Source organism: Biomphalaria glabrata, chromosome 15 (genome assembly GCF_947242115.1).
Source record: "Biomphalaria glabrata chromosome 15, xgBioGlab47.1, whole genome shotgun sequence".
NCBI lineage: Eukaryota > Metazoa > Mollusca > Gastropoda > Planorbidae > Biomphalaria > Biomphalaria glabrata.
This window is the reverse complement of record NC_074725.1, coordinates 21,316,695-21,344,027: the sequence shown is the minus strand read 5'-3', so window position 1 is coordinate 21,344,027 and position 27,333 is coordinate 21,316,695. Positions and strand designations below refer to the sequence as shown.

Below are 27,333 nucleotides of genomic sequence, written 5' to 3'. Positions count from 1 at the left end.
CACACACACACACACCTTAACAGGCTTCTAGTGCCATGCCCTGTAAAACCGCATTAGCTAGCGGACGTAACCATGTACGGGTGGGCGTAAGACTTTCTCAACTAAGGTCACCGGTCAGGGCGGAGGAGTCCCAAGATGGACTACAATGGCCACATGTTCAGGGCCAGGGCGAATAATCTAACTAGAGGTACTCGGCAGGGTCAGACATGGAGAAGCATCGGCGTCGCCGTGCAAGTATCTAGCCCTCGTTACATCACATGAAATTATCATGTGTGATGCCTCATCGTTGCAACAAAGAAATAGGTGAAGGTGAAGGTGAGGTGAAGGTGAGGTGAAGGTGATTGTGAAGGTGAATGTGAAGATGAGGTGAAGGAGAGGTGAAGGAGAGGTAAAGATGTAAAGGGAATTGACTAAATGATGGAAGCATACTAAGGCTTCAATGCCGAAGAGTTTAAAGTTCAATGCTACTTAAAGCTCAATACTTGTATGTAACCCTTTGTCATTCCCAACTGAGATCTTAACACAGAAGACGTTGAAAGTCAAACAAAAAGCAGAAATATAAAGATCAAAAGAAAGAGGAAAAAAAAACACGACTGACCGTCGTCAACCAAAATAAATTGACCAGACAGATGTTGCCATTACCAAGAAATAATTTTCTTTCGTTCTTTAGTTGATCCTATATTTATTTTTCGCCCTTTTTCTTTACACTCACGCTTTCTTTCTATTTCCCCAATAGTATTATTCACATTGTGCGTGAGTCGGGGTGTCGTCGGGCGACGTGCGTGGACAGAATGATCTGAAAATGACCAAGGCGCGGTGGGTTTCACAATTCGTTGGGCAGCTGATGCCCACAGCTCTAATGACACCGCAATCAATACCCGCCCATCGCTGGCCACTTATTGTTTATGACCAAGACTGCTTGGCTGAATACGAGTCAGGAACCTAGAAGGGAGAAGCAGATGTCTCAATATTGCACTTGTGGTATGGGGGTTGGTGGTAGTTGGGTGAAAGGAAATAGATAGGCTGGTACTAAAGCAGCCGGAGACAAGGTCGGACGATAAGACATAATCACACTTGATCAATAAATGTCTTTGTATTAACTATTGGATAGGAAAGAAATAGTAGGTTCTTGTGCTGGAACAAGCAAAATAAATATAAAAAAAAAGCTTATCTAGAGGGAAAGAATTCCATCCTTAAAACCTTATCTAGCAATAATGCACTAGCTATTTCCCTTATTTGATATTCACCAAATTAATAAATTACCAATAATTCATTGGCTTATTAAGTGTTTGTGTTTATTGATTCATGTTTTGTTAGGTATAATAAATAATTGTTTTAAGTAACAGTTTGATCCGAGAATGGGTGTTGGAGAAATAACGTGTACACACCTTTTTACCAGACAGAGTGAGTTGATAAAAGCTTTGTGAAATGTGATGTAAAATATTGCAGGTTAAGGTGGCTTTCGCTTTGGTGGTAGAGGAGTTGGCCATTTTTCACATGGTACGTTTTTCTTCCAGAGCTGAGGACCATGTTTTTTCGCTGTCCATAGCTTTCTTGGTCATTGTCTCTCTCCATCTTGGTCACTGTCTCTCTCCATCTGGTGCGGTCTAGAGCTGTCTTCCCAATGGTCAGTATTGATGTTCACTGATTTGAGGTCCCGTTTTACTACATCTATGTAACGGAGGTGGAAGCGATCAGTTTGTCTTGAGCCAGTCGCAAGTTGTCCGTAGAGAATGACTTTCGGGATGCGATTGCCCTCCATCCGTCGAACATGTCCAAGCCAGAGCAGGAGTCGTCGTCTGAGGGCTGTAAAGATGCTGGAAATACCTGTTTGCGTAAGGATCTCAGTATTGCACACTCTTTCTTTCCAGTGATATTGTGCTAAAGTAGTATGTCGTGTTGTGAAGCTGTAATATTGCTTTTTCAAGTTATGGCGTCAGACTGTAAAACAATGAAGTCGTGTTGTAAAGTTGTAAAGCTGTGGTGTTGTGCTGTACAACTTTGATTTTGTGCTGTAAAATGTTGATGTTGTGTTGTAAACAGTGATGGTATTTAGTAAAACTAGTTAAATTTATTATATTATAATATATTCAACGTATTTTTATTTCATTTCCTAGAGTCAGAAAGAAATTAAAGTTTTATTCTAGAACAAGTGGTTTACTTAACAAACTCTGCATTACGAATGGATTAAGTTTGTATACGGGAGCAGTGTAAATAAATATATAAGAAACTTTAAACGGTTATAGTGCAAACATTTGTATAAAGAAAATATGTATAAATACTTAATGTAAAAAATCTCTAATGTCATAATACATGACTGAAGCCTGGGAATCTTTAAACCACTTCAGTGTATATAAGAATCCCTCGTGTACAAAATACATCACTACTATTGTTGCGCATTCATGTCTCTTATTTACCTAAACCTCTGAAGTGATTCTCTTTACTCCAATTCTTCTCTTACCATTAAATCTTTGGCCATCTTTTTTCCGTTGTCTATTTTTTTCTGTCAACTTAATCTGTCGCTGTCTTTCTTTCTACACACTCTCTGTCTCTCTCTCTCCTCTCTCTCTCTGTCTCTCTCTGCTTGTTTCTCTCTGGCTCTCTTTCTGTCTCTCTCTGTCTTTCGTCTTTCTGTCTCTGTCTTTCTGTCTCTGTCTCTCTCTGTCTCTTTATTTCTCCCCATTTCGGTATCTTTATATATTATATATCCTCTCTCTCTCTGTCTCTCACTATTTCTGTCTCTCTCTGTCACTCTGACTCTATCACTCTGTCTCTCTCTCTGTCTCTCTTTCTGTCTGTCTCTTTCTGTCTCTTTATCGCTTTATTTTTCCACGTACCGTATCTTTATATTTGAAGGGGTCCACAGCGCGCGCTTCAAAACAAAAATCGATAAATGGCTAGAAAATTTTAATCTGCGCTCTTCAGCGTTGGAGAAAACTGAAGGAAATAGAGAACTCGTACAAGCTGCCTGGAGAGGCAAGATGTCACACGAGACACAATGGGAAGGACGGCGGTGTTGACACATCCATACAGGCACACGACGCCGAGACACTGTGGAGGATCGTAGGGCTGACACATCCAACTGAGGTACTACACGGAAACACTGAAAGGAAAACTAGTGAAACGAGGTAACTGTACGAGTCACAGCAAGAGAGAAGATGTCACAACATAGACTGTAGGTCTGGACACACCTAACAACAGAGACACTGAAAAGTGAATGGTAGATGTGACAGTAAATGTCCTTGTTTAACTGCCCAGTATATTTCATATGTATAATGACAGAACTGAATGGACAGCGTGAGTGAATGAATTCATTATGCGAGTTTATGAATTGGTTTATTGGTGAATAACTTTGTGAATATTAGATACATATTAGATATTTAGTTGACATTATGTACACAACTTTTAGGGATCTCAAAGGTTGTCATAGCCAGGTGTATCCATTAAGGATTAGATATATCTAATTAACACTCATAAATGGGAAGCGTCTTAAATAGCCTTTAACAAGTAAGCAGGGGACATAGTCTCGACATTAAGATATTAAACTATGAGAAACTGGTTCCACTGACAAGAGAAGGGGTGTTGTTTCTAAAATGGTAGTTTCAAGCTTGTGGAATTTGTCAGCCTAGCAGTGCAGTTATCTAGAAGTGTACTCTTGATTTTAAACCTTAGCTATGCAGTTAATGATTCAGACAAACTGCCTAGTGGTCGCCGACTCTTCTATTTTTTTTCTTTGAGTTGGGTTTATATATATAGCTCCTCCTTCGTTGTCGAAGATGAGCACATATATCATTTCCTATGGACTCGAAGATGACTGTAGAGTCCAATCCTCGCTTTAAAAAGCCGGCCGCATACATGGCATGGGTAGGTTTGGTCAGTTGCAGATAGGCCTTCTTCTTCTCTCAGCTTTTTGTTGGTTAGACGCTCTATCGCCCTGGCCACTCTTCTTGCTTCAAATCTTGAGACTCCGAGACTCACAGCTTCATGCCATGAGGAGCGATTGAGAGCTAGTGCTTCCCAGCTGTGAATGTCGATATCGCATTCCTTGAAGGAGCTCTTGAGAGTGTCTTTGTAGCGCTTGTATTGGCCTCCTTGGGAGCGCTTTCCTGCACACAGCTCCCCATACAGAAGGCGTTTGGGAAGGCGTTTCTCTGGCATGCGGACAACATGTCCCGCCCATCAAAGTTGGGACCTTTTTACTGTCGCATTGATACTGGTCATGTTGGACAGTCTTAAGATTTCTGTGTCTGGTATGTGGTCGGACCAACGCACCTTATGGATACTCCTTAGACAGCGTAGATGGAAGGAGTTTAGCTTTTTGGTGTGACGGAAATATAGGGTCCAGGACTCTAATGCATATAGGAGTGACGGGAGGACTACAGCATTGTAGACTTTCAGTTTAGTAGATATGCTGAGTCCTCTTCGTTGCCACACTAGTTGGGTATAGTTTCAAGGTGGCAGAGGTTTAAATTCAGGGTTTTCCACCTTCCAGGTGGGTAGCCAACGAGTCCCTCCAGCCCTAAGCTTACTGGTTTAGGTGCCCAGTTACTCGTCTTTGCCCCATTCTTCAGCCCAGTCTATTTCTTATGTACTATACCTGAGCCACGCGTGAAGGACAGAAGATGAATTGGTTGTCACAGGTTATCTGAGGCGCATGCCTTTGGAAGCATTTTATAGAGAGTGTAGTGCTTCAATCCATTACTACTTCTAACAATACCAAAATTACAAAACCTCATATCATAATACATGATCATCAGGAGTAGTCAAACAAGTTCAAGGTCGCTAATGATTTTGGAGTGTAAGATGTCGAGGTCATGTCACCTGTATTTGGGTCATGTCATGGAGATTTCATAGAAATGGAGAACCTAACAAGTAGTCATCAAACACAATATTTATTTAGTAACTGCTTAAGTTAGAGTCACGCTAACCAAATAATATTTTATTTACAAAAAAAAATTCAAAAAATCGACCAATTCCTATGAGCGAGCCACTAAAGTCATGTCTGAAGAAGAAAAGGGCTCGTGACCACACAAAGGGAGACATCCATGTTGGCACTCTGGTCCTGTAAAAACCTCGGCCAAGCTCACGGTAAACAGAAGTCACATCATAATCTCAAGCTCGGCCAGTGTCCAAGTGATAGTCTCACAGGACGAGCCCAGTCCGTAATCGAAATGAATAATTTATGAATGTTTATCAGGCTTGGATCGATACTCATGCTAGAAACTGATTGCTGTCCTGTCTCCTTCTATTGCATTTTGTGTGATGTTTTTTTTTTCTTTTTTTGTTCTTTCTTCTTTAAAAAAAAACAATTCTTAACGGGGAAAAAACCCATCCAAACAGTTCAGAAAATGTTTTATACAGAGTTTAATGACAGGGTATTTTTACAAAGCATGTATCTACCACTCTGTTCGTCTATCTAAAGTAAAGTTCCCCTTTCAGACCTTGCGATCTATAGGGCAGATGATGTTAGGCTCATCTGTTTCTTTGGTCAAAGGTTAACGAACAAGGTGTCACGTGGCCAGCACAACGACCAACCGCCTTTACTTTCCCAATTTAAAGTCAGGTACCTTTTAGAGTTACGTGGACTAAGGGGCGCCCTAAAAATCCCGAAAATTTAAAATTCCAATCTTTACAAAGGTTCAGGAGCCAAGCGCTTAAGTTTAAAAAAAATATTTTTCTAGTTAAATATCTCATCCTTCACACCTGATACATATTCCTGACATTATATGGTGATGTAATAGAAGCTAGGAGAGCGGAAGGTCATCCTCTCGTAAGATACAATGATGTAGGTAAGTAAGCTAAACATGAAGTACTTCAAGATTGACACAAACAACTGTGAGAAAAAAAAAAAGACTCAGCATAGAGCCCACAGGGAGGGCAAGCATAATGGTGGGTGCCTGAATCTCAGATGGCGAACACACCAGAAGCGTAATATTAATAATAGTAAAAAAAAACAATCATTAAGACTCTTTTCTTGAACAATATCTTATCTTATCTTATATAATACAGACGTTACTTCAAAAAAGAAGATGATAACGTCCTACGCGTCATGCATTTAGTCATGCATATTAACCAATGACTTAAATTCTGTCAAGTCACTGGTTTTCCTGGCTAGCTCAGGCAACCCATTCCATGCTCTAATAGCACTAAGGAAGAAGGAGCACTTGTACAAATTTGTCCTAGCATATGGCACGAGGAATGCGCCTTTATTCTTTGCGTCTTTCTGATCATTTTATTGGATACCATTAAATACCATTGTTTATTGGCGAGATGATGCACAAGTGACACATCTCATTTCATATCGCCTCACGTTGTGCAGCAAAGGTCATCTATAACATCATCTAGGTCAATGCTGCCCAGTATTTTCTACTCCACGTGAATAGCTGGTGTTAAGGCTTCCGCGCGGTGTTGCTTCTTGGAAATATATCTAGTGTAGATCTGACTGGAAGTAACGCTGAACTCAACTACTTCAGTAACACCGGCGAAAGGCCGAAACAATCAAATATGTAGTCGACGCTGATATGTTGTTCTACAAATATGTTTAATACTCAAGAAGGGAATCGTCCGATGTCAGCTATGTCCGTAAATCCGTATCTATTCTATTGTACTCAAGTCTACTGCTCTAGATGAAGCGTCTTCCTTTTAGCTTCACTTAGAGCGTTCTTATTTTTTAAAGATCTGTCACGTCACTTGTCGCTAATTAAAACTTTCCCCTTATTCCCGAAACAAATAACTAATTCCTAATCATGTCATAACACTGGATTAAATAGTAGTGGTATGATTTTTAATATTTAATGTAAAAAAGAAAATAAGTTGGGGTCCGGAAGGACTTTCGAATTTGGACCCTTCCATCCCCCCCACCCTAGCTACGCCACTGTATGTCTGCCATATTGAAGACAATCATATCCCGAAAGTCATCCTTAATGGAAACTTGTGACAGGCTCCGGAAAAAAAAAAAACGGTTGTCCCCACCTCCGTTATGTGGATGTAATTAAACAGGACTTCAAAGCATTTCTGTTGACTGCTGGGAAGACATAGCCCGAGACAGCAGAGATGGTGTTGACTGCTGGGAAGACATAGCCCGAGACAGCAGAGATGGTGTTGACTGCTGGGAAGACATAGCCCGAGACAGCAGAGATGGTGACCAAGTCACCAAGACATCTCTGGACAGCGAAGAAGCATGAATCTCAGCTCTGGAAGAGATACGAGCCAAACGTAAAAATTGCTAGCTTCACTAAAGTCAATGTCACGTTAATCTGCAATACATGAGTGATAAATAGAATTAGTATGCTGTTGTTTTTAATGTGAAGCAAAACTTAGATTTAATATATATATTAAAAAACAAGCAAACCAGAATATAAAAAAAAAACAACATAAACACAATTACCTTCTAATTTTCTTACAAATCTCTAATCGTAACTTTGCTATTTCAGAATTTATGACATGGAGAAAAAGAATATTCAAAAAAAAGGAAGATATAAACCTAAATATAATATTAAAGCAAAGGAGGGGGATTTCGCACTGTACTATATCTCCGGGTCTCACAGCAATAGAACTGGGCTAATGGCACACTACGTTCGATCTTATAGAAATATTCCATGACCTCGTGAACTATTCTCCTCTACGCCTATATCTCCCTTTGGAAAAAAACAACTTTAAAAAAAAACAACATCTCCATTAGGAGAAAACAAATATAGAAAATAAACCTAACTCTAGTTATAATAAAAATAACCCCACAGAAGCAAAGTTTGTTTTTTTAACTAAAACATCTCCCCTCTCCAAGCATTTGTATGTATGTTTGTCGTATTTTAGAGATCATTACCACTGTTGGGTTTTAGTTTTATTTTATGCATTAACCATCTCCAGGGAATGGGAGATATGTTGACTAGATATATGTGAACTAGAGAATTATTTAACTACAATGCTTGACCATTAACAAAAGAAAAAGAAAACAAAGCTTATATTGAATGAAACTGTAAAAAATATTTTGAATAAATCAAAGCAATTTAATTGTACTATTGACTAACAATAGAACATTTATACGATTGGAAATATTGTTATTTATTTGTTTTTGTTTATCGCAAAATGTATGTTTATAGCATGCTCAGAGAATTACGGCCCAATCACTTTTGTGGACCAGTCTCCTGGGAGGTGGCAGGTTTCTGTACTGTGGATTCTGTACTGAGGATTCTGTACTGAGGTTTCTGTACTGAGGATTCTGTACTGAGGATTCTGTACTGAGGATTCTGTACTGAGGATTCTGTACTGAGGATTCTGTACTGAGGTTTCTGTACTGAGGATTCTGTACTGGGGTTTCTGTACTGCTTATTGCAAAATCTATTTTTTTAAAGTGGGAGTCTGAATTCGAACTTGAGGTCTCGAGCCTCCATGATATAAAGCCGACCCGCTAGCCACTGAGCTATTCAAGTACTTAACAAGCAAAATATAAAAAAGATTATCTAAATGAGAAGAACTCCGTCCTTATCTAATGATAATGTACAAGTTATTACCCTTATTTGATATCATCCAAAATAATTTATTGCCAATAATTAATTGACTAGTTTCGTTTATTGATTCGTGTTTTGTTAGGTACATTAATTAATTGTTGAAAGTATCGACTTGATGGGAGAATGCGAGGGGGAGAAATATCATTAACAAATTTAGCCCTATAGGTGAATACTGAAGTATTAGTTTCCCCTTACCTTTGCAACTTTTTTTTTATTGATTCATGTCGTGTCTATGTCAATAAATAATTGTGCGAAGTTTCAGCTTAATCCGAAAATGGGTCTGAGAGTAATAAGAGTTAGTTTATATAAGCTTTGTACAAAAATATTTTTTAATAGTATTCACTTTTTAGTTTCAAATTTTCAAGAGACCAACCTAATTGTCTACCCAAGACGTATCCCCTTCCCCTATAGCTCAGTACATTTTGTATATTAAACAAATTTAATTCATTACTTCTAATAGATTATTTAACTGGTTGATCTTTTGATGGATTCGAGTGTTGTTATCGACAATGAATAATTGTGCAATGTTTCAATTTGATCCAAGCGTCGGAACGGGGAGAAATAAAGTGAACAAGACTCCAGCAAGACCCAGAAAAACGACATACGCTTGGTAAAAGCTAGACATTTAGACAGATGGTCCAACTTGCAGATCCAACTTTGTATTGAAATCTAGTCACTTAAGTTTAAAATACTTTCAGCGGACAGTTCTGTTTGAGTGTCTCTCAGGGGGGAAATACCAGCAGACAGAAAGGAGCAACGGGAAAAGATTGGAATCTTCTGGAGCAGACGAGACGCACACCCTCGGGCAGTATGTCCAAGTGTCAAACAGCCAGGACGCAGATGGAATAAAATAGAAAAATAAATTTTTAATTTTCATTTTTTTAAATCGAAAAATTACGTTGGAAGTGGGATGCGATAACTGCTTTTAGAAAATAACGAAATAATTAGTAAAGTAGATCAATGAGGAGAGAGATATTTAGGCTACCGTAGGAGAGAAAAAGAACAACACTTAGACAGATATATAATTACATTTCACTCAGTGTGTATCAGTTATTGGTAGAAATACCTAAAAAACGTTGATTTAAGTTGGCTTGTTCAGTAACTATGCTTATAACACATTTAAGACGGGTTGAATAATATCCGTGATAATCTTGTCATCAGGGTCTTGTAGAAAGAGAAACATTGGATACTTATTTCGCAATGTTATTTATTGGTAATGTTCGATATTCCTAATATGGTGCTTGAACGAACCCCTAAAGTCTACTTCCCCGGGTAACTTGCTATGGGCACAAGAAAGTTTGTTCCTCCTGTACCTCAGCTATGTGGATATAATCAAACGGGGGCCTCAAAGCGTTGGACATCAATGTGAAATACTAGGAAGACCTAGTGCTCTAACCGAGCCTAAACCACACTATGAGGAGATAATGACTAGGAAAACTAGGATTAGTGAAATAGTGATGACTTCAGCCCCAAATAAAATACGAGGGTAATTGAGAATGACTCTGTTCTTACACCCCAGCATGTAGGACTCTTACTTGCGATGCATATGATTTAGAAGAGTCTCCAGAATATTAATCTACAGTCATACGAAGAAACGCTATAACAAATGAGCCAAAGTCATTATACAATCCGACAAAGAAGTTCCTAATTTTGCATGTAAATAGTTTGTTCTCTAGCCACAGCCCGCAGCCAGGCAGCCAAGCTGTTCCCTTGTTTGACCACTAGTCCCCTATAATATCCCCTAATGACCATCGTCATTATGGACGACGGGCCCTTGACTTGTGCCCCGAGGGTGTTGTGACGATACGTGCTACCAAATCTCTCTTCTCTTGCTGTTTGGAGGCTTTCAGCGCATTAGCATATCATGGAGGGGGGTGGAGGGTGGGGGGGGGGGGCGCGCAGTCCAGTCGTCTTCTTCTTATAGCCCAACCGGAATATCTTCTGCAGAAAATCCTAATACCTGATAGTATACACTACTATTAATGTAACTCCCTTAAGAATGGCCATGTCTGTTAACAACTTTAAAACATTGCGAATAGAAAAAAGGCGTTGTTTGGTTTGTACGTATCACTCCGCCACCCACATCAAATACAATATCGAGAACTCAGCCTTTTGGCCAGCAAGTTGTTACTTCTAGGTACACATAAGTATAGTATAGCTAACCAGGATATCGTCTGCACAAAAAAAAAAAACAAAAAACCTAATACCTGATCGTATATTCTACTATTTATGTAGCTCCCTTAAGAATGGCCATGTCTGTTAACATAGTTCATTGCGAATAGAAAAAAGGCGTTGTTTGGTTTGTACGTATCACTCCGCCACCCACTTCAAATACAATATCGAGAACTCAGCCTTTTGGCCAGCAAGTTGTTTGTTCTAAGTACACATGAGTATATAATAACTGTATAATTATTCCTTTCTTCCACTCTTCGCCCTTCCTGATAAACAAAAGACAAATGATAGTAGAAGTCTCTCAAGATATAGATCTAGTACATTGTCAGCACGCGACAGAACAACCAAACAACAAGAAACAGGACTTTATAAAGGTAATAGCCTCGGGTCTGCCAGTCTGCTAGACTTCATATCGACATGCTTTTATTGATCGTCTGCGTGCGTTCTATCCACAGAGTGATGACGAGGTCGTAGAATGCTATTTTTATTTACACCGCCCTGTTTCCAAATTAAGAATCTGGGATATTATTGACCTTTTTTTTTTTGACCTTGTTAGTCTGTATCTGTTAGTTTGTGTGCGTTAATGAGTTTGTGTGTGTGTCTTTGCGATCAAGTGAGTGAGGTAGGAATGTGTATCAGTAGGTTTGATCCACTGTTTTCTATGGAGCTGTTTCCCCTAATCTAATTCAATGACAAAGAAATCTGAGAAAATGCTTTATAAGGCTATCTATCTATCTATCTATCTATCTATCTATCTATCTATCTATCTATCTATCTATCTATCTATCTATCTATCTATCTATCTATCTATCTATGGTTAGGTTAGTTAAAAGTTAGGATCAGTTTTTTTTTTGGTTATTTTGTGTTTAGGGTTTATAGCGCAGCGATAACTTTATAGTAAAAAAAAAAAAGACTAGAGCTAGATAAAAGGTCCCGGGTTCGAATCCAGGTAAAAAATGTGATTTTTAATTTCGGGATATCTAGGCTGCATCTGAGTCCAACCAGCTTCAATGTGTTTCTGACATTTGTGGTGGAAAAGTAAAGGTGGTTGGTGGTTGTGCTGGCCACATGACATCTCCATTAACTGTGGGTTACAGAAATAGCTCACCTTTACATCATCTGCCCTATAGACTGCATGGCCTGAAAAAATAAAAGGGGGGGGGGGAAACTTACTTTACTTAGAGTTAGGTTGGAAACAAAAGCAGCTGATTGTCTGTTTAGGGTTTTAGAAGGCAGCCGAATTTGCTATTGAAGACTTTCGGACATTTTATTTTTTGGTTTAGGAATGTCGAAAACAGATTCTTTTTTTTACGTCACACAATCTCCAGAATTATCAACATTCTTTATCAACATTCTTTATCAACATTCTTTATCAACGTTTGTTGGATTTTCGTCTGTGTTCTAATTGCTATTGTTCTTTCATTCTGTCTCCGCGTCACTGTAAACAGGACACAGCGAAAGAGATCTTATTTTTTTTTTAATTAGTAAGTAACAACTAACTAAATACATACTTAAGCAAGCAAAAAATTAAAAAAAAAAATCCTTTTTTTAAAAACACAAAGCTTAGCTAAGGGAACGAACCCCGCCCTTACACCCGTATCTCTTAATATTGAGAAGTTACTTCCTGTATTTGATATAAAACAAAATAAATAATTTCCAATAATTAACTGACTATTGGGTTAATGCTTTAACTGATGCATGTTTTGTTAGGTACAATAAATAATTGTTTAAAGTTTCATTTTAATTCGACAACGGGGATGGGAGGAATAACTTAGGACAAAACCCTACATTTTAGCCGTATCTGTGAATACTGAAAGATTAATTTCCATAAAAATCATAATTATCAGTTAGTAATTGATAAATTGTTAATTCCTTAATTGATTCATGTCTTGATTATGCCAAAGAATAATAATGCAGTTTCATTTTCAGCCTACGACATGTTTGGGATATGGTATGTGGAAGTATTTACCAATCGGATAAAGTGAGTTGATATAAGCTTTGTTATATGTTGGTTTGCCTTTTTCATCTTGATATCCACTTCCTCCATACAAAACTATTTTGGGAGGACCGCAACCCTTATCAGCCCCCTCCTCTTCTTCCCGTCACGCGCTAGTTGTCAGAGTTCAGAGTTCATTGTTCCATTAAGAGAAAGGTTACATCAGTTTCTCCCTCTGCGTTACCTCCCCTTGATACTCAGTCTAGAAAGACTCAACTAAAGATGCCACAGACATAATCAATACCATAAACCTTGAGCAATTTTTTTCTATCGTCTTTATTATGATGAAGTTATTTCTAGCATGTTGATCTTTATTAGTACATTGCTATAGTGTATAGAGTTTCATAGCTAACCAAAAAATACAATTTTTTTTTTCATATTGTAGGTTAATATTGTATAGATTAACTTGGCTACTAACACTCAGACAGAAAAACATACGAGGATAGATAGATCGATAGATACATAGGTAGATAAATAGATAGATAAATAGATAGATAGATAGATAGATAGATAGATAGATAGATAGATAGATAGATAGATAGATAGATAAACAGATAAACAGATAGATAGATAGATAGATAGATAGATAGATAGATAGATAGATAGATAGATAGATAGATAGATAGATAGATAGATAGATAGATAGATAGATAGATAGATAGATAGATAGATAGATAGATAGATAGATAGATAGATAGATAGATAGATAGATAGATAGATAGATAGATAGATAGATAGATAGATAGATAGACAAAAGAGAAACAGAAGTAGAGAAAGAGCTAGAAAGAGAAAGTGTGGAAAAGACGGAAAAAGCTTTGGAGAGAAGGTTATATAAATATATGACGAGAGAGAGAGAGAGAGAGAGAGAGAGAGAAATTACATATGTCTTTGTATATAAAAAAAAAAATTAACTGTAACCTAATATGACCCCCTGGAAACATGACACTACATAAACATATAGAACTGATATTATCATTTAGTCTAAATAACTTCTCCGATACACGTTCTCGTTGTTTCCGGCCCTTGACAAATCAGGTCCGAATACTTGGCAGGCATAGACTTAAGTCAAACAAAACAGTACATTTCCATGATCAACTAGTTACACCTGTGCGCCTCACTGTGGGCTTGACAAGGCACAAAGTTTAAAGAGCGTAATATGTATAAATCACTATACTTATCCTGAAACTCAAATGGAGGAAACAAAAACAAAGTTATGACGGAAATCATGGTGGCAGCCTTCGCGGATAAGTGTAGGTTACAATAACGATCTTTTCATAATGTAACCTTGACAGCATTGTTTCTATATCAGTAACCTACCAAACTCTATTCAAATCTTTTTCTGTGTATTTTCTTACCCTTTTTTTAGTTCACTTAACTAATCCATATCGCTTTCTCTTCTTTGTCTATCCAATGGTATTTTATTGGTTACAGAACGCAAACCGGATCTCACAAACCAAAAAAGCGCAAAGACAAATTGAACTTCAGCGCTTCATAAAGTTGTTGAGATCAGTAAAGAGAGAGCATGCTGGGATGTCAATATGTTTGGTGAGACATGCATAGAAATAACAAGACAGTTCACTAATCGTCTTATTGTGAGGAAAATTCGAACTAGTTTAAACTGAAAATGAACAAGAATGTCTTGATATCATAACAGATACACATTTTAAAATGTGAAAACAAACAAAACAAAAAAAAAAAAGCATTTTGTATAGTATGCAATTTTAGCGAAAGGAAAGAAATAGTTATATAATGAATAAATGAGAAACAAACAAAAATCACAAATAATAATACTATATGCAGTTTGCAATGACCAAATTTAAAACTAATGAAAAATTAAAGTCTTTGGATTTCCCATTATTCGTTGTATACACAATGAGAGTTGAAAGTTATACGTTTTCTTTTTAATTTTTCTTATTGTGGATTTTCATTCAAAGCGGATAAAAAACTATAAATAGTAAAATGTCCTGATGTAACCGGTGTACAAACTAAAGAAAGTATCAATAAGCAAAGTTTTATTTGTAAACTAAATGATAATTTTGTGCACTTTTTAGTCCCCATAGAGTCACATTTTTTTCTTATCGCTTTCCATTTTTTTTTAGTACAAAATCAGCTCGTCACGGAGGAAGTAGCTTCACTCTATAACATTGTCACAACTCAAACATTTATTGAAAAACATATGGGCCACTAACTAGCGGTCAGAAAGAGGCTGATACTTGATCAACTGCTACGCTTGAGATATTGTTTTTACGAAAATAGCCCAAGTTCCAGGGTTTCAAACGAAAACCTCGCAGGTATCAAAAGTTTAGTTGAATAATGTTGTCAATTAAGTGTACATAACTAGATTACAAAAATCTGAAAAAGAAGTTACATCAACAATGACGTAGTTAAGCAAAAATGTTAGCTCCTTTATTCTTTTAGACTTCTCAGAATAGCATGGCATTAAACAACAACAACTAGATCTAGAGATTTATTCATGTCGTCCAGAGCTGCTAATGTTCTTTAAAAAAGATGCCACAGGAATAGAATTGTGTAGTATCCGATTTTAGGCTGGTGCATTCATATAACATATTATACAAATTTTAGCACTTATTTTTAAAGTTGGAAACGATGGGGGTCAATTTAGCGTCCTTGACATTTTGAGTTGAACTTGAAAATCTCCCATAAATTCCAGACACTATTTAAAGAAGATAATTGCGTCTTACGCGTATCTATTTTTTTTTAATCTAGTCGTGCATGTTAATTAAAGACTAATTCTCCTAAGTCATTGGTTTTCTTTAATGATCCTGGCGACCAGTTCCATGTTCCAATGGCGCTAGAGAAGAAATAGAAAGTCTAAGAATTCGTCCCAGCATATGGTATAAGAAATGTGCATTCATCTTTCTGTCTCTCTGAGTATTTCATTAGGAAAGTGTCAAATAGGAATATTTACTTGTTATAAAGGCAAAGTATAGTATTCCTTTCAGACCATGCGATCTAACGAGGTAGATGATGTAAAGGTCCTCTTTTTTATGGCCCACGGTTAAAGAGGGCGTCATGTGGCCAGCACAACGACCACCCACCTATATTTTTCCTCAACTAACGTGAGGTACCCATTAGAGCTGGGTGTACTCAGACCCGCCCTCAAGATCCCGATATTCTTCTATCCTGTATTGTTTCTATCTATGGTGATTTGACTAATGGTGTTGCTCTGGTCTAATGTAAATATTTATTGCTTAAAAACTCACGATTTATCTCCCTATTTTTTTCCCTTCTTTTTTTTTTTTTGTTACTCTAACTGTGTTATGTAAACAACACAGATCTTATGGGAAAGATAAAAAGATTTAAAGAATAAATCAACAGCAAAGATATTGTAGCTTACTTACCTCTCGAAGGTCGGCTATCCGTTTCTAGAACATCACTCTTGTATTGGGAATATAAAAAAAACAACAACAAGAAAACTCTGAAGAATTGGAGAATTGTGTATGTCCACAGTTAAGCTTCATGAAATCCAACTCTCGAAACTTTTCCCAGAATCCAATTGAGTGAAAGCAACAATGAGAGCTTCAGGAAAACAAACACACACAAAAAACAAAAAAAAAAAAACCTAGACTGACATAGATTGTAGCGTTGACGGAACAACCCCGGTTTAACTGATTAATTTGCGTTTTTTGGGGTTGCACTTTTGTAAGTGTTTTTAAAAATTCAATTCCATGGTTTGGATTTTTTTCTGTTTTGTTTTTTATGTCTCGTTCTTTTTTTTTTCGGTCTCAAAATCTCTTTTTAAGTTTATTGCTAAATTTTAATGTTTTAATTTTTTTCTTGTCTCAATTGCCGGTTCTACTGTATTTTTGATATCTCGGTTTTATTTATATTCATTAGCTTGGTTTAATTAATCTATAGTAAAAAAGTAAAGTACCACCTTTCAGATCTTACGGTTTATTAGATGGATTTCTAGCTAGTTTTTTTTATTTATTTATTTTTTTTATATTTGCCAGCCAAGTTTTGTTTTTTTAAGTAATTATTTCTTAATTGTTGCTATTTATGTGATTTTTTTCATCCAAAATAGCATCAAGTGGCGTAGCTAAGTTGGGGGGGGGGGAGTCCAAAATTTGAAAATTCCCCAGGCCCCATCTTGAGGGTCCCCCAAATGAGTGTTCAATTTTTTTGTTTAAATTCCATATTAGAAGTGGCCCATGTTATCTTGCTCTTCATGTTGTTATTTAAATTAGTGATAGTATTGTCACTGTTATACAGATCAGACTTCTATATTTATTAAGTACATTATCTCATGTCAAAATGCACGGGTACCTAAAGAGGCCAAGCTACCCGGCCCCCAAATCCATTGCTACGCCACTGCTAGCAACTTTAAATTTAAGGACTGAGGGAATTATGTTGTATATGTGTTGTTGTTTTTTTCACTTTTTAAAAATTATGTTCTTTGGTTGTTGTTTATTTTACTCAAAAACATGAATGTTGTTTTATTTTCTCAAAGTCTTTCAATAGATTAGCTCCCTTTTTCCCCCCAATTATTTCTTATACACAAAATTACGAATTTTAGCTTAAGGACTGTAAACATAAAAAAGAAGACCCTATACCGAGATCACTAGCTTCAAGAGAACAAGACAATGAGGTAAAGACTGAGACTCACACTGAGACACACACTGAGAGACATACAGCGACTTAATCATAACCTCATCATAAAAACCTACAGGGGATTCACATTAATGGCTGAAAATTCTAGACATTTTTTTTGGGGGGTCTATGTGGTACAGGATATAGGATGTGCTGATAAGTTAAAAAGATATATCTACACAAATTTTTGTAATAAATAATTTACTATGCCCCTTAGGATTCTGAAGACAATTACACCCTGGCTGAAACCTCTAGCAGGACGACGGGAGATGACGCGGGTAGGGTGCAAGGTTAGAACGTGGGACCTATGATACTGTTACAAACTCGGTGGTGACACAGATGGTCGTAGGCTGTGTGTGTTTTTAGCCTACGCAAATCTCCCCAGTCCGGCGCTAGACGAGCGGTCAACCGTGACCAGTGATAGTACACGCCAGTTCGGCAACGACCTGTGTGTAAATATTACGCACGCAAGTCACGGCGATTGTAATCAACCTGAGTGGTCAAGCGACGTTCCATCCGGTTCTGGAAGGCCACTAGAGACCCTATATAAGAGCAGGTGTGTTTGAGTCAAGACACTTCACGTTACCTCGCTATGTGACCAGTACGGTGTGTGAAGACAGGCTGAGCAAGGCTAGGTTTTTGGACAGTTAGTGCAATATTGTAGCCAACTGTACAGTGTTGTAATGTATTTGAAATTAGATTGCTACTGATACTTTGGAGCCCTGAGTTGTGAGGTTCTTTAGGTTCGTTGTGTCGTGTGGTGCAGTTTGAAGAGAGCCTGGATAGTGAGATTCGTAACAATACAAAAGAAAAAAACAACAGTCCAGAGCCAATACCGCACACCCACGCATCCATCCATGTGATTAATTATTTCATTTTTCAGCACCGTAGAATTAAATCTCTTGAGTTTGCAGCACAAAAACGAAATTATTTTGACCATATTAGAGATGCTCTCTAAAGCAGCATCACGACCAAAGAAAAAAAGGGTCACCAATTACCATCTTCAAACCCCATTGTTATGAAGATCAACAGTTTCTCTTAACATATTGATTGATATAATAGTGATCTTTCATTTTAGCGTCTTTGACAGTATGTTTTGTGAGTTCATGCAAGGATCTTTCCCAAGCTACCTTTTTCAACTTTTATTTTTTTTTTACTTTGTTGTTACTATATAGCCCCCAATTAATTTACTGCATTTTAGTAACTGCCAATCACTGGACATTGTTGACCATTTTTTGTTATCTTGGATCCATCATATCCAACAAAGTTCTGGTGGGTAAAAAAACCCATCCAAAACAGGATAGCCAAGGCGATGGGCGCCATGTCACGGCTGCAAAAATAAATAAAAAAAAAATTGTGGGACAATACCTTGCTGGCTCACAATACCAAAGTATTAGTCTTACAGACCTGTGTATTCTGCTATACGGAAGTGAAACATGGTCAATCTATTCATGACAGAAAAAAAAGCCGGTGCCTAAGGTGAAAATATTTTTTTTTAAAGTAGCAAGATAAAATAACCAAATGAGGAAGTGCTACGAAGAGCAGGGTGCCATGAAATCGCACTGTTATCAGCAGCAGACGCCTTGACTGGTTTAGTAACGAGCATAGAGTGTCACAAGGTCGACTTCCACAAGACATTCTGTACTATGATCTAACAGAAGGCAGAAGAGCCGCTGGTCGCCCACTTTTAAAGTATACGGTTGTATGCAAACGCGACATGAAGCTCTTCAAAAATCGACACTAACCGTTTGCAAAAAGTGTCACTGGAGAGCGAGCATAAAAGAAAGATCCCGGACTGCAGATGTCATACACAGCAGAAGTAGAAAGAAGGGTGAAAGTGCAACGGCACCTGGTGATTACATCTGCCCAACCTGTGCCTATTTAGTCACGAAAGTAGTTGCACATTTGAAAAGTGAAAAGATTGTTTCTAGTGAGGTCAAATGACACAGATGGAGTCCTCAAAGAAAACATAAGTATCTTAAAAATAATATATATTTTAAAAAGTATATGTATTTCAAAATAACAATAATGCCTATACTGAAACGCACTAAAACCATTAAATATATACTTTTAAAATCAAAGCCTTAGGTGTGTTTACTATGAGTTCAAGTGAGATTATCCTAAACTTTCACAATTATTTTCGACCATTGTTTCTACTTCAACAACGCAACGGTCTGACAACTCCAACATTAAACGAACGTGTGTCACACTTGGGCCTTACAATTCTCCAAGAGAATGCACACAGATGTGTAGTGTTAGGATTAACCTACCCCCCCACGACTTATCTCCTCTTAGCGTAGTACATTTTCTACATAAAAATAAAATTTATTAATTAGGATCCATTGATTAAAGTAATACAGCTGATATTTGGATTGATTAATGTGATGTCATCGAGCACGAGCTTGTAGGCAAACTTTGATGACGATTCGAAATGGTCGAAAAAATCAATTGCAAACATTCAAACATACTAGAAACAAACAGCAGATTTAATATAAGCGTTCCATTTTTTAAGCAGATAATTGGCATTAAAATTTATATTGAAAACTTCCCATTGAACTAATAAGGCTTGTCTTCGAGTCCGAAGAGAGGTGAAGACTGCAGTATTTCCCGAGGCTGCGCTGCTGTGACCTACATATTTTGCCAAATCCAAGGCAAGCATAACCATTGTCCGCAGGAGGTCGATTTAGATTTTCTTTTCGCCATTCAACTAGAGAGGACGACATATAAACTTAATAATCATACCAATAACTGATAATATAACAAACGCTTGGCACATTATATTCTTGTGTTGGGCTGTTAAGTCCGTACGAGAAAAAAAGCTTATCTAAGAAGGAAGGTCTAATTATAAAACAAATACAACAAAGTAACACCCCAAAAAAATGACTAGAAAAGATAAGTCCAGATAATAATTTGTTTACTTGGAAAAATCATTCAAATATTTCTTTATTTTGAATGTTTTAAAGACATCGAACTAACTCAAAGGGTCGGTTTAAGTTTATAGTCTGTAATGATTCAAATCAGCAGACACACTTACTGCCTGGTCATGTGACACTAAAAGCCTGCTCAGCTTCAACGTCTCCGAATGATTGACAAGTGATGAGAATTAATGATCCAGTAACGATTACATCCAGCAGCTGCCTGACATTTAGATGGCGATAATTAGGTAGAAAAACATTAACATTAGATGGCGATGTCATGTGCTCGCAGTGACCCAGTCCTTTGACTTTCTTTGGAATTCCTAAGACTTGTGATAAAATATCAATTAGGATTTCCCTTCGTATCTATGTATGTATCTATCTATGTATCTATGTATGTATGTATGTATGTATGTATGTATGTATGTATGTATGTATGTATGTATGTATGTATGTATCTATCTATCTATCTATCTATCTATCTATCTATCTATCTATCTATCTATCTATCTATCTATCTATCTATCTATCTATCTATCTATCTATCTACTATATGTGTGTGAATGCAAGGGCCTGATTGACATATCACCGCAGCGGTTAAATTTACCGAAAACGATTCCTTATTCGCAGTTACAACCCAACCTTTTTAAGAAAATCCGCCATTTTTTTAAATTACAAATGCATACTTTAATTTTAGTTTTTATGAGTAATTTTCACAGATTTCAATAACAACCGGTTATCTCAGTCGGTAGAGTGTCAGACACAGAAGGTCAGTGGTGGATATGTCTAATTGTACAATACTTTAATTTGAAAAAAAAATTAATATATTTTTAAAATAGTGTTTTTCGAACAGTTTATAATTTATAATTACATTTGAGACCAAAAGAAAATATGTTGCCGATGACAAACGCAGACGACGAAAAGAAAATCTAAATCGACCACCTGCGGAGAATGGTTATGCTTGCACTGGATGTGGCAAAATATGTAGGTCTCAGCTGGGACTGTGCAGCCACTGGAAATAATGCATTCCTCACTAATCTTCGGACTCAAAGACTAGCCTTATCTTATAATTTATAATTAGTAATTAGTATCTACATAAAAGTGGAATAGAATTTATACCCTTGATCCTAAGATAAGATGTAACACTTGGTTCAACTCAACATATAATAGAATATACTGTCCAAACGGGGGGGGGGGGCTGTTAAAAGGCGGGCAGTTTTATAGAAAATGCAAAAAAAAAAAAAAGAGTGGGAGGGTACGGTCAAAGTATTATCTGAGCAGTTGCTGAATGAAATAAGAAAATAAACAATATATAGCCTTGGAACAAATCAACGGGCGTAGCTGGTGGGTAATGCTAGTAACCTTATTTTCCGAACATCTTTTTTTTTTATTTCATCCGTGACATCTCGCCCCTCCTAAAATTATAATCAATTTTACAATTATACATAAAAACACGATTATAAAACAAGAATTAGCCCCCAAATATGTCACAGCTTTCCTATTCTATTTATACTTATAACTCGATAGAATCTACCTTAGGTCTCGATATGTCTAGGTGTCCTTGGTTCAGTTCTAGTTAACGAAATAAAACAATGAAACCACTAGATTAAACACATAAACTTTAATCAGCTTTACTGCATATCACACACGCTGGTCTCTGTCTGAAAACAAAACACACTTCCGGTCATTCGCGCAGATTGTAAAAATAGATTATACATACATACACACATTCATCTGTGACAATTATATTATATTATATTATATTATATTATATTATATTATATTATATTATATTATATTATATTATATTATATTATATTATATTATATTATATTATATTATATTATATTATATTATATTATATTATATTATATTATATTATATTATTTCTTGACAAATGAAAATTAGTGCGTCCCATTCCCAAACTCATGCAGGATGGCGAACAAGGTTCGAACCCTGGACTATCGTGTCAAACGTGCGTTCCTACGACCATCCATGATTTTTACTGATTGAATGAATTATTAATGAATCATTATTGATTAGCAATATCACTCGCAAATTATTTTTTTTTTCTCAAAATTCGCTTCATTTTGTTTATAATTGAATAACAAAATTAGTGGGGTTTTAATTTGTACGTGATATTAATTGTATTACTTGTGCCCTGAGCCTTATGGGCCAAAGTTTATAAAGTATATTTTTTTATATTAAGGTATCTGTTTCTGCGGCCAACGGTTAACGAGCAGCGTATCATGTGGCAAGCACAATGACCAACAGCCTTTACTTTCCCCAACTAAAGTCAGGTACCCTTTAGAGTTGGCTGGACTCATGGGCGCCCCGAAAATTCTGAAATTCAGTATGACAGTCTTCACCGAGATTTGAACCCAGGACCTCAGGTTCCGAAGCCAACCGCTTAACCACTCAGCTACCCCGCCCTTTTTGAAAAGAGTACTTATGAATAAAAAGTTCATCTGATATATGAAAAGCTCTATCTGCTGTCTTGTTGGTCTTTGTGCTGGCCACATAACACCCTGCTCGTTAATCAATTACCTTAACATCATCTGCCCGATAGACCGCAACGTCTGAAAGGGGAACTATCTTTAATACTACCCGCTATTTCTGAGTTTATAGTTCTAACAGTAGACTAAAGAGAATTATAACATGTAATTGTATCCTACCGCTTTCATAACTGCATAGAATGCAAATAAAATATCCAACTACGCACTGTGAATGAACGACAGAAGAAGATAGAATCAAGCGGCTTACTTTGCACTTTAGAAATCCATTCGCAGGTCCGTCAGAAATCCATCTGTTTGGATTTCAGCATTCCAAGCATCCACAATGGTAAATATTTAATCAAGGGTTTAATTAATCCATGGCGAGCGACAGCGTGAAATGATCACGTCGCGTGCTGGAACAAACAAACGAACCAACTGACGAACCACATAGACCAGCTAGGAAGAAGGACGGAAGCATCTAGATGCGATCCCCTGATCCCTGCGTTTTGAAACAATCCCAGGGCAGTGGAACTGGTTGACATCTGGTTGGACTTTTCAGCGATGAAGTCGCCATCTTCTGATTTGTCTCCCTTATCACGAGGAGGCCACTCGTGGAATCGTCTTCCTTCTCCTCTTCTCTCCCTCTCTTTCTCTCTCTCGCTCCTCCTTTTCTATTTCCTTCTATTTCTTCTCTTCTCTTGTATTATGATTATTAGCAGTCTTAATATTTTCGTTTGCCCTCTAGTGAGGAAAGACTAAGACGAGTTACTTAATATTTGAGTATCCAAGAGGCGAAGGAAGAGGGGGGGAGTGGAGATCGGGGGGGGGGGTTAAGGGGGGGACTAGAACTTTATCTGATATTCCTGGCCACGTGAATCGGAGAGTTGAAGGGGGCAGTCAGCGAGACGCTGGACTCGCGCGCGATAGAGGAAACGAGACAGCGTGTGAGTAACGTGTCCTTGTGTGGCTGTGTGTGTGTGTCTTTCTCTTTCTTTGTTGTTGTTTTTTTAACTTTTCTCTCTCTCTCTCACTCTAAACCCCCCCCCATGCCTCTGTAATACAGTGGACGAAGAAGAACAGAAAGAAAGAGCGAGAAAGAAGTGGCGGGGTAGGGAGAGAGACAGAAGGATGAAGGATGGCTTGACAGTGTCTGAGAAATCTTAGCGACGCGCTGCTTTGAGGGAGGGCGGGGGGGGGGGGAGGGGGGTGAGTCTCTTCACAGAGAGGCGCTCCGTCTTCGCTAGCACACGGGCGAGGCGAAATGTCATGACCGCCTATGCAAAGCGGGGCGAACGCTTTTGACAACAGGGAAACGTTGGGGGGGGGGGGGGGGCGCTTCTGGTCTGGACTAGGGTGGACGGTGACTCAAGTCGGGACACTGGCCAATTAATCAAAATACTTTTTTTTCCCTCTTCTTCCTATTTTTCTGTTTTCAGAGTCTTTTGTTTAGTTGTCTCTCATTCACTGTCAAATGAGATGGCCTAACCGAGCCTAACCGAGCCTAACCGAGCCTAACTGTGCCAGTGCTACGACCACTCAAGAATAATAATTATAAGCAATTGTAACAATGGTAATTTGATAACAAATATTTAGCCACCGACTAGGTCTGGTGTATAACTTAACAACTTATTAATCGTTGCACTTCCAGGGTAGTATTGAGCCGCAACCACACCTCTCCATCGGTTCTGAGCAGCTTTCTTCATCTGCTCCCATGTCATTCCGATATCCTCAGCCTCACTGATGACTGACCTCTTCCAGGTTTGCTTGGGTCTGCCCACTTTCTTCTTTCCTTGTGGATTCCAATCAAGTGCCTACCTTGCAACATTGGTTGCTGGTTTTCGAAGAGTGTGTCCAATCCAGCTTCACTTTCATTTTTGATATCTTGTGCTATGGGCTTTTTGTCTAGTTCTCTCCTTCAAATTGACAGGAGTAGGTTTGGTGTATTGATACTGGGAATTTATTTCATTGCTTCTGACATTCCTCTACAAAGTAAAGCTCCTTTACCAAGCCTACTCCAGTGTTTCCCAAACTGTGCTCCGTGGAACCCTAGTGTTCCGCGAGGCTTGAATAAGTGTTCCATAAACAACTGGAACAATTAACTACATCTACTAGAAATCCATGTACACAATTGATGAGAGTGTAGGCCAATTACATAAAAACATGAATTACTTTAACATTATGCTATACATAGAGGGACTTCTTATGGTCCGGCAGTTCCGCTTTGCAGGGCATGTATCCCACATGGGGTACGAACGTATGCCAAACGCAGTCTTTTTGGGTGAGTTAAAAGGTGGTCGACGTGACAGAGGTGCCCTACGGAAACGCTTTAAAGACCAGCTTAGGCGCCAACTTGCCTTAGCTGACATAGAAGAGAGCACCTGGTTGCATGCGGCTTCAGAACGAGACGGCTGGAGGTCACTCACAAAGGCCGCGGGATACACATTTGAGACCAAAAGAAAATCCGCTGCAGACGACAGACGCAGACGGCGAAAAGACAATCTTAATCGACCACCGGCGGGCAATGGTTGTGCTTGCCCTGGATATATCAAAATATGTTGGTCACAGTAGCCACAGGAAATACTGCATTCCTCATTAATCTACTGATTCGAAGACAAGCCTTGTTATCATGCTATACATGGAATAAGGGCTATCATAAGTAATACATCCATTCGCAATTCGAAGACAAAAGTAGTTTATTTGAGAATACAGACTGTTATAAGTCACTTTTAAAAGATAACGGAGGTTTTGTTTTTTCTTTTGTTTGTCTTTGAACTCAGAAAGACTCACAAAGATAAGATACATTTCTTATTCCATATGTCAGGAAAATGCCCTGAACTAAGACCGACTGTGGACAATGCTAGCTATACTGCATAATTCACAACCAATGGCCTCCAACATCCCACCGTCACAATAGAAGGAAACACGCTTTTTTTCCAGAACAATCTTGTGTCTTTAAAATAACAGTCACTTAAAACTGAGGGAAATGTCTACTCTGAGAAACTAAATACTCCATTGTTTAGCTGAATCCATAGACTATATATTACATATATTTATATATAGTCTATGGCTGAATCTTACAATATCGCGAAATTGGGACTTCAATATATTAAAAAAACGATACGATATTTGTGAAATCTTATATCTTTTATGCAGTTTCAACTCGCGCTTTAAAAGTTTGTTTCAGTTATTTTAAGATTGGAATGCACAGTAAAAAAATAATAATTTTAAATCATTCAAATTTTCGAAGTTAGTGTCGACATTAAAATCAGGGGAAACAAATCATTATAGTATACTACAGTATAGTATATACATGCTTATATCCCTTTCTGATTTTTTTTAAAGCGGACTCCAAAAGGGGAAAAAACCGCTCTTAGTTTTGTGTGGTCTGTACGTCCGCACATCTGTCCGTGACGTTTAGCTGTCAAAATTAGAAATAATATTGAAGATCTCATTTGAAGATATTGCGGAGCGTACAATGGTTAGGTGGATCAGTGAATTCTCTGATCATCCACCGTTTAGTTTTTGTTATATCCTAAACAGGTCAGTCGTTTTTTTTTGTTTTGTTGTTTTTTGTGTGTGTGTTTTTTTGTTTTCATAACAGTACACAATATATAAAATTGTTCTATCAGTAACAATACATTTTTACAAAGATGGTGGTGGTGATGTAATGGTATCTACTCTAGTACTTTCACACTATGTTTATTTTTCTACACGCTCAAGATTTAAATTTTACCGGCAGATTAGCTAAAGGGCAATAACCAATAAAAATTTGTCTAATCAACACAGTTATCTTTCTTTTGCATTCTTTGTTTTTCTATATAAGCTTTGCTTTCGGGTTGCTGACTTTTCGTCTTATAATAGCCACTAAAACAATTAATGGAGTCTCTGGTGGAAGTGTGTAATCTATTGTTCACCATATAGAAAAGTTGTTATTAAGCGTATTATAGTTTGTAAGCAAATTGTAGATTCCGAGGTAGTAATGTGGTGCTTTGTAGTTATAGATATTATTTCTGATACTCATGCTGAAAATATCGAAACCTGCTGTAATAAGAATTAAGGGCCCCTGCATTTTGACATCCGACATCATTACATGAGATAATGGCGTAATATTTAATATTTAATGGAAACAAAAATTGAACACTCCCTCAAGTCAGGGCCGGTCCTACAGGGGCCCTATGCTGGGCCCTATGCGAAACGGATTGCTCGGGGCCAAGTCTGAGTAGGGATAAGGATAATAAGTGAAAAGTAAAATTTTTTGTTAGAAAATAAATTCGTCTCTGCATTTAAATCATACTTTACTAAGTGCAAAATCACGGTCAAATTAACTTTACGAGCCATCTTCAATAGAAGGTAGATTTCCAAAGCCGATAAACATTCAGATCTGCTTTTTAGATTTACTATCGACTAGCAAAATATCGCTTTTGATTTTTTTACTAAGAGATCGAGATAGATTTAGATCCATATTTAAACGTCATGGACTATTACAGTAAATTATCTATTGGAACTTACTGTTTTGGTTAAAATTCGCCCTTAAAACTCTCCCTATTATTTTTTTAAAAATGTATGCTGACATGCGTTTTTTATTTTTAATCGCTAGTAGGATTGATATTCTCCATATTGAATGACTCCCAAAAATT

The 27,333-nt window shown here is 37.5% G+C and overlaps 1 protein-coding gene across 1 annotated transcript in view; it reads right to left on the bottom strand.

The window, feature by feature from the left end:
- Positions 1 to 17,302, bottom strand: part of LOC106056491 (cyclic nucleotide-gated cation channel beta-1-like) — a 260,095-nt gene extending 242,793 nt beyond the window's left edge. The window contains exon 1 of the mRNA XM_056012728.1: positions 16,038 to 17,302. The gene's annotated coding sequence lies outside the window, so the exon portion shown is untranslated. The remainder of the gene's footprint in view (positions 1 to 16,037) is intronic.
- Positions 17,303 to 27,333: the final 10,031 nt, after the last annotated feature.